Source organism: Zonotrichia albicollis, chromosome 14, assembly GCF_047830755.1.
Source record: "Zonotrichia albicollis isolate bZonAlb1 chromosome 14, bZonAlb1.hap1, whole genome shotgun sequence".
Taxonomy (NCBI): Eukaryota; Metazoa; Chordata; class Aves; order Passeriformes; family Passerellidae; genus Zonotrichia; species Zonotrichia albicollis.
Window position 1 is genome coordinate 7,706,022 of NC_133832.1, and position 8,985 is coordinate 7,715,006.

The following is an 8,985-nucleotide window of genomic DNA, read 5'->3' on the forward strand; positions in this document are numbered from 1 at the left end:
TAATATCAAAAAGCAAAATAATAGGAGCACAAAATATATTTGTTCTGTATAAGAACTGCCAGCCTGGTTCCATAACCACACTATAGACTAATGAGAAGGAGAAATGCACCTTTCATTTGGTGTGTTTCTGCAGTAATATCAGTGTGTCTCCACCACTACTGCTCACATGTAGGCCTAAGTAAACATGGAGGACTGATGAAGATCCTGATTTCCCCCCCCCCCCCCCCCTTTAATAAATTGAATTTGGCTACCAGTAATGTCTCTGATAAATGTGAGACTGACAATGCAGCCAGTCCTGGGGGAGTTGTTGGAACCAAATGATGCTTTGCAGCTGCTGTGTAACATAAGGGATGAGATATGATGTTTTATAGGGATTAAATATACAGAGGCATCTACTATTTATAACTATCTTACACATTCAAACCATTCCCACAGAGTATCTCATGATTATCAATAAATCTGCTATTAAATAGGAAATCTCAAAAACTGCTTAAATGTGTTGTTCATTAACTGTATTGGATGTTGTGGGGAGTTTTTCCTAGCAGCTGATTTTCAGCTGCTTGTAGAAACAAATAATAAGTGCCAAACAGAGATGGTTAGTTGTAATATAGTCCTACAAAAATAAAGAAAAAAGAAAAGAAGCCTTAAATTTCTGCTGGTTTTTAATTAGAAACATAACAGTCAGAAGATTTGGTTTGTCTTTTTCACTTACTTTACAAACCTAAGTACCAAATGTGTCACAATGTTTAGGTTCAGCTTTGTAATAGATCTTTACAGAAACAAAGCAAATTACAGAAGATTTTCTATGACATGATTTAGCTCTTCTGCTAATTTCAATATAAAAATTGGTTAGGTTTTGGGAAAGTACATGAATGTCAATGATATTGTTTTGTGGCAGATTAAATTAATCAAAACATGCTGGATACACAAAAGTGATGACTTCCTTCTGTTTCACATTGCTCCCAGGACAGACATCTTACCCAACACTGTGGTTTTTTTTTTCCTTTTTAAAGCTTGCCGCCTCAGCAATGAGCGACTCTTAACTCCTTGTCCTGTAGAAGGCCTGAACCTGACTGAATGCACAAAAATTCACTGCTGTCCTTTCAGAATTGGCCAGGAGGAGCAGTGCTACATGCCAGTGAGAGATGGTGAGTGTGCTGCCGCAGAGCAATCCCTGCCCCTGGTCACACAGCATAGTTCTCATTGCTGTTGTACCTTTGGCTTTCCAGGACACCCCTCTCTTTAAAGTAACTGTAAACTTGCATGTATTTATTAATCTATACTAATAAAGGAAACAATTAATTAATAGAAAATATTCTGGATATTGTCAAGCCCAATACAAACAAAGAACAAGTGCCATACAAATAAATATAGTCACATATGTCATTACAAAGAATTAAGTAAAGGCTTTGTTTGCTCAGAGTGGGGGTTAACTCAAAGTAGTGACTCCATGAAAGTGCAGTGAATGAAAAGTGAAGGAACTGGATTTGTGTTTTACATGGTGAAGAGGAGGCTAATTGGCTGTTTAATAGCTACTGAAGCCTGTTTGGGAGGGGAGTTACTAAAATAAGAGTCAGAAATTCTTCCTGGAAGAATCAGATGATTTAACAAGTAGGAATTTCCACTAACTGATGCTTAAGAAATTCAGCTCAGACATTTGGGAGGGAAAAGTTCATCAGAAAAGGGATGGAGTCCCCAGCCTTGGAGGTTTTCAAGAATTGGATATAAAAGACACAATTCACTTGATCTCATATTGGTGGTAGCCTTGCTTCAAGAGGAAGATTGATCTACATGATCTGCAGAAGTCTCTTATAACCAAAATGTCCGTGGTTCTGTGTTATCAAATTTCAGCCTTAACATTGCATTTTACTTTTTTCCTTTGAGCATCACCTTAGTGGGCATGATTTTTTTTCTCATATAAATGCAAAAAACACTTTTTGTAGTTTTTTGTAGCTCCTATCTTTCCTTATCAATCTATGGTTATCTTTGCTCTACTGAAAGGATTGTATAAAATCTTAATTATAAATTTTTCCTGTTTGTCTAGCTTTCTAGAAACAGTTGTTGCTTTTCATGGAGGTTGCTTCAATAAACTGAAAAAAGCAAACAATTTAGAGATGTTTTATTATAGACATAATTACTGAGTGTGGAAGGGACCTCTCACAGCCATGTAGTTAATCCTCCCTGTTCTACCAGCATTAGCTACAATGGGTTTCCCAGGGGCTGTGTCCAGTCAAATTCTTAATTTGTCCAAGGACAAACAACCAACAATGTAGGAAGAGTTTTCAGACACAAGCAATCTTGCTAAACATGGATAATAAGTTAGTAAAAAGAAACCATAATCTAGAACTTAATGGTTTAGTTCTTCCTGGTATAATTCAGTATACCTCCACTGATTTCAGAGGTGATATCCCAATTTTTAGGATGAGCTGACCTTACACAGATATGAAACACCAAGGTTACTTGTCAGCTGACAGGAATTCACTTTCTCTTGTTTGTACTTCTTCAGGAGCAGGCTGAGGTCAAAATAAGACTTTGAATTTTTTCTTGTGCTTGAGCAGCTCCACATTCCAGTGCTGGGACAGCTGTAGTTACTACCAGCTAGATAACTTTTGATTGAAGGAAGTTTTATTCTGTGCTATCAGAATCTGTTTGTTAGTTAGGGGCAAATGACAGAAATTAAAGGTTTTAATAATATTCAGTCCTAGTTTGGCCTGTTATATTTTGTATAAAAAACACTTCACTACAGCAAGAGGAGAAGCTGTACAATGAAAATTATAGCTCCTCTGCTCATTTTCAGATACATGCTGAAGCAAATTTTAAATTTAAATATGCTTATTCAGCTGTGACTGCTTGATTCCTTATTCCAGTTAGCTTTTATTGTTTGGACATCAATATCAAGGGCTGACTATTTTACAGAATTATTTGTTCATAGATTAATGAGCTCCTTGAATGCTCCTGGATGTACAGCATATGTCCAAAGAAAATGCAAACACTTACTGTTTGCCTTGTAGCAATCTGTTGACAAAATAGAAGCACTTAGCAGATATTAGACTCATGGCAGTTGTGTTTCTCAGCTGGTCACAGGCTGCATACTGAATGGTTCTTCTTGTTGGGAGGTTTGCCTTGAATTTCACTGGGAATTAATTAAGGCCTTAAGAAAATGCTACAAAAGTTATTAATTGAATTAGATTAATAGAATTCATTTGAAAGATTGTCTCCATTCTCAAAGCAGCTTCTAGGGGACTTTGGTTTTCTTAACTACTATTTATTCCCCCCACTCAACTGTGCCCCATGCCCTAGGCTCACCCAAACCCTGGTTGCCTCTGAAACTAAACAAACACTTGTGCTTTTCCAACTGAAGTGAAATTTGAGACCAATTCTTTCTCATCTGAGCTCATTCCTAACATTTACTGTTTTGCCCTTGTGCTGCTGAATCATAGAATCATTTAGGTTAGAAAAGATCCTTGTGGTGATCAGTGAGTCCATCTCTAAATTCATCTGAGAGATGGCAGTTTTCCTTGGCATTTACTGAAGTCTTTAGGTGTGAGTGTGTCTGAGTACAGTCAGAGCTTTGCTGATGAAACACCTGTCTGAGCTGTGACTTCATGGCACCAAAGGTGTCTGTCTTAGAGGTGATTCTGCCACCTGAGCCTCAGTGTCTGTATCAGAGTTGTTCAGAACTAATGCAAACTTCTGCTGGCTCCACAGATGTGCAGCTGGCCATTCGAGTGGTTTTGATTACCGGAGGAGGATTTTTGTTTTTGGGATTTCTACCATTCTGTTGCTGTGCCCTTTTGCAGAGAAGGTAGGTGTTTGCACGTGACCAGACCTAATTTATGATGTACTGGTTCTAAATGGTGAAAATATGGAGAACTGACATCTTTTAACTAGGTGAGGGGAAACAAGATTGGGGGGAAAAAAGGGCAAGAAACTAATGTTCAAATATAAAAGATGAGTCCTTCCATTTTGAAGCTACATAAAACAGAGAGTCAATTTGGCTTAAAGAAAAAAAAAGGTTATTTAATGCCCCAGTACTCTTTCTAAGACCTGGAAATAAAAGACTTGGACTTAATCTTACTTGGGAAGTTGCATTTAAAACACGAAAGCAGATTCCCTCCAGGACAGACCTGGAGTTATGCAGTAAGACAAGGAAGGGGAGAACAAAGTATGAGGTCTGAGTAGAGTAAGAGAGAGGGGCTCTGAGTTGGGAATGAATTATCTCCAATGTTTCTAACATGCAGAGTGGGGTTTTTTATTTATAGGGCACTTCACAGCCTGCAAGTTCTATGCAAGCAGTTTAGTGTCTGATAGTGTGAAGTGTTTCAGCATGTGTATGTGTTCTCAGGATGCAGGGAAAATGTAAACTCCATAACATCAAGGTCATTAAACTGATGGAATGAATTAACATAGTTAAGCTTTATTCTGCTTAGGTAGTAGTTCATATTGAATGGCTGGTGCTACAACTTGGTTAATATGACAGAATTGTCTTTTTAGTGAAGATTTTTTCTTCCAAGTGTTAAACTTTTACTCTTCTAAGACATAGTAGTCTGTGTGGGATCATATACATGCACGCATACACACACACATAGACTTTACTAATGAGGCTGCCTGGCAGATGGCTGTTTGCTGTGGAGTTCCACATTTTGACAAAACCTGCTGTGAAAATCTCCACATTACATCTTACACTGTGCTCAACAGCTGATGCTCAGCATACAGATAGCTGCACTGAGTCATCAGTGACTCTGAAAGCAGGAGGCAAAGAATCGACATGAAATTATCCTAAATTTTCTGGAAAATGAATTAATATGTGTTCATTTTGGGAGAATTCACATTAATGTTTAAATGATCATTTCTGTGGTTTTTCATAGCCAGTGAAGCTAGGAATTTTGCTCTTCTGCTGACTTGATTTTTTGCTTTGTTTTTTAATGCAGTAACTAACCAGATGCTAAATGGTTTAAATTTCCAATGTCATATATTTAAGTTCAAGGAAGGGTGCGATCCTACCACACTGTAATTTTGAGTTTTACCAGTTTTAGAGACAGTTGATAGAGCTTTGAGAAACATTTTTTAATAAGCCAAAAACCTCTCTGGGTAGAAATTCTTTTGTTTTCAACATTATACAGTCATTGTTGAAAGAGTCCTGTGTACAATGCCAAATCTGTGTACAAATGCAACTGGTGTGCACAAAAGTAAAAACTGTTCTCTAGAGTTATGGAAAAAATAAGAGGACTTTCACTGATGAAATTTGGGATAATTGTTTAACTCCACTGTGCCTCTTCTAGAGTAAATTGCAAAGTTTCTATACCATGGCCAGACAAAGAAAATATAGGAACATGAAATTCCTGTAATATTGATAGAGGGAGCTGAGTACTCCTCTTCTTGCCACACTTGATCAATTCTAGTTGATCTAATTTCCCAAGCTAGTGAGGCTTTGTTACTTTCCACATCCCCATGGACAAACTGTGTGTTTGCCTCCTTCCCATGGTGTTTCTCATGCAGGAAGCAGAATCTACACATCTGTTCCCTGCCAATTGGCAATTTCCCTTGTGTGCTATCAGCACACTATTTCCTGTCTAGAGCTGTGCTCTGATGGCTTTGCTATGCCCATAACTGTGCCAGCCTATCCTACTCCTCTCACTTTTGTTAGTCTTCTTTAAGAATCACATGCAAGGACAGATAGGTTAAAACACTAAAGGTTAGAAAAATGCAGGTGCAGTTAAATAGCCCTACTTTTAAATAATACAGAGTAGATTTTAAAAATTGAATGGAAAAGTTTCTTCATTCCTGCCCAATCCCTAGTACAGCTGTGTTAAGAAGCCAACAGAATTTTGTTAATTTGTTACTGGGGAAATTTCTGGTGCGGGTTGCACTGTCTCCCCATCCTTGCCTGCTGGGGATGTGACAAGCAGCCCTGTGCAGGAATTCCTCTCTCAGGAAGAGCTGGGCAGCAAGGGGTGTCCCAGGCCTGGGTGTGCCTTGTGTGGACTGGGCAGCGCTGGGTTAATAGCTGGGATTGATGACCTTAAAGGTATTTTCTGTCCTGAGTGATTATGTGGGAATCAAAAGGTGAAATTCATGAAGAAAATGTAAGAAATGGGAAAAGCATTGAAATGCATCTCCTCACCTTAATCTTTCTTCTGGTGATGCATCTTATCATGGCCTCTGAAACCAACTATAGCCTTTTGAGGTTTTTTCACTGGAGCTAGCATTTCATGGCTGAAGTTAGGTGACCTTCTCTAAATTCCTACTTTGGAAATTAACCAGTTTCAGCTGTTTTAATATGTTGCAGTCCTTGTGTCAATCCTTTACAAAAGATCAGCAAAAAAGTACAGAAAATTGCACGGGAAAAAAGAGCTGCTGAAAAAAAGAGCCGTGATGAAGAGATCCATCGCCACTTACTGGACTGACCTAAAGAACCAAAAGAACCAAAAAGGAAGGTAAACTAACTTTGGGGTATTTTCTTGTTCTAAGTTTAGGGTTGTTCTGTTGAGTCTGTGTAGAATACTAAAGATATGCACTACCAAATACCTGCTGCCTGCCAGTGCAGCAGAATTGTCCAAAGGCATTGTCAGGGATCACCTCCAGTTCCTGTGGTGGGACAGGTAATGAGTTTGCAAGAATTTGGTTGATGTCCTGAGCTGCCAGCTGACAGCAGTGCCATGGACAGGCTGAGGGTAAAGCCCTCTGCCACTTGAGTGTTCCTTATCTCATGTGGAAAGTGTAGCATGAGAAAGTGGAAACACAGTGGGTCTGCTGCTTTCAGGAGAGGCAGATCCATGTACAGACACTGAAGAGCCTTTCTTTCTCTATAGATAGGGGTGGTTTGCAGCTGGGGCATTCCCATAGCTCCACACCTTGGCATTCCTGCCATTCTTCCTCAATGCTGAAGAGCAATTGACTACTGAAATAAATGTAATCTGAGAGTGAAATGCTATTTACTTCATGTGACCATGCCAAGCTATAGCCTGCTAAAGGTCACCTGAAATAACAAAGTGTTAGGGAGGTCATTAGACAATAAAGAAATATTTCAAGGAGAGCATTGATTTGGCCGAAATGTAAAGGTGTCCCTAAATCAAGTCACACTCATGTTTGGGATTTTTTTTTTCTCCCTTTGGTGTATAGGAGCATCCACCTGATCCTGAAAATCAAGCAGAAGTCACCAGGATTATTTGGCTCTCTCCTAGAAAAGGACACGTTTTATTTTAGCATTGGAGTAATACAAAGTTGTTAACCCTTGATAATATTATTGATTTTGCAATTAAAGTTTTTTTCATTCTAGTTTCTTGTACTCATTCCATACCTCCTGTACAAAAAAACAACCTGATAACACTGGGAGGAAAAACTGCTCATGGCAACCCCTGAATAGTGAAGTCAGTGTTCTTTTCATCCACAGCATCCCTGTGGAGGGATATACGGAGAGCAGTTATGTGTCCATCTGAACTTAGGGGTCAGCCTTAGAAAAAGATTAAGGGAGTGCTGTCACTCATTCAATTGGTATTGAGAGGAAGCTTGCTCTGGTTCCATACTGGATGGCCCCATAGCACAGTAGTGCTACTCTGGCTGAGGAGAAAGCTAATTCCTTACCAGGCTACAGAGGAATTGGGAAATCTGCTGTTGGGCAACTGCTTTAAAGATATGCTTGGCAAAAATATAGAGCACTTAAGGAAACTGTGAGAGTGTTGTCTCTGGAGTTGTTCTCTCTGCTGGTTATTGCTGCACCACACAACTTTTTTTGATCCTAGGATGACCTGTCTCCTGAAGTAGGTGATTCCAAAATGCAATTTCTTTCCATTTCTCTGTAGTGTAACAAAAATAAAAGAAATAAATGTGTAACATTTTTTGACAGCTGAGTGCAGAGTGAGCACCTGAAAGAATGTCAGTGGAAGTCAATATCACCCATAATAACACAATCACCTGTCATATTTCTTTGGGGCTGTGAAGTCCATGCAGCAGAATTTCCAAGAGCTGCAACTGGCAGGAATGGAGCTTTGGTCCTAAGCTGGAGAGTAAATATTATGAGTGGTTCTTTGAAACTTTATACGTGCAGAATTCCCTGTTTAAATCATTTTTCTTGGTTTCCTAAGTCCTAAAAAGGGGGTTACTTAAAATCCAAGTGTAATGTGGGTGGAATATGCATATAGGTGATCTCATGAAGTTGCTGTAGTGCTTGCTGATGATCAGATGTAACTATATGGAGGAGTTAAAAGGCTGACATTGCAACCACTGCCACAAGCATTGTGTTACAGATGATTTGGTTAAAATTTTGTAAGCAAAGGTATTACACTCTTTTTGATGTGGAGCAACAGAACAATGGAAACTGAATAGGGCAATGTTTGCTTTCTAAATCTGATGTGTGTTTGCTCTCTTTTGATATTATCTTTATGGAAGGTGAAGTACATGTATAGACATCTTGACAAAGAAAAAAAAGTTTCCTGCTGCAGGAATTTCAAGGTACTGTCACAGCTGAACTGTGCACGTGACAAACCAGAGAAATCCTCGTGGCTGGCGATCATGGAGAGAAAGTTGTTCTCCACGGAAGTTAGGATTTCACGTGGTTATTCATGATTTTGATTTGAAGGGCAATAAATTCCTCCAGTTTCCATGTCAGTGGCAGTACAAGTAGTTTCAATGTCCCATAACATCCTGACAAAGGGACACACTGATAAAACAACTGTATCTAAGGGTGAGCAATCAGTGCATCTGCAGTCACTGTGCCTGGCAGCACCAGAACAAGAGGAACACAAGCCAAATGTTCTGTTAGAGGAGGAGGTGCAATGAAAATTTACAGCCAGGGTTGTGTTCCCCTTAGTGGGACAGCAGTCCAGAGCACAGGACACAAACATGGGGCCTGTCCTTTTCCATGCAGCAGCTTTGCTCTAAAGGTGGTCTAAAAATGCTGGAAGCTTTGTTTTCCAGTTGGAGAAAACAGAAGTTCTGATTTTACATTTTAATTTCTCTATTAGTTTGACAGTGCATTGAATTAAT

At 39.1% G+C, this 8,985-nt stretch overlaps 1 long non-coding RNA gene across 1 annotated transcript; it reads left to right on the plus strand.

Annotated features, from left to right (window-relative positions):
• The first annotated feature begins 903 nt into the window (after nucleotides 1–903).
• LOC102066008 (uncharacterized) lies at nucleotides 904–7,230 on the plus strand. Its single transcript, XR_270844.2, has 4 exons — nucleotides 904–1,148; nucleotides 3,709–3,805; nucleotides 6,290–6,437; nucleotides 7,123–7,230. It is a non-coding gene; the product is annotated as an uncharacterized LOC102066008 (long non-coding RNA).
• The last annotated feature ends 1,755 nt before the right edge of the window (nucleotides 7,231–8,985 follow it).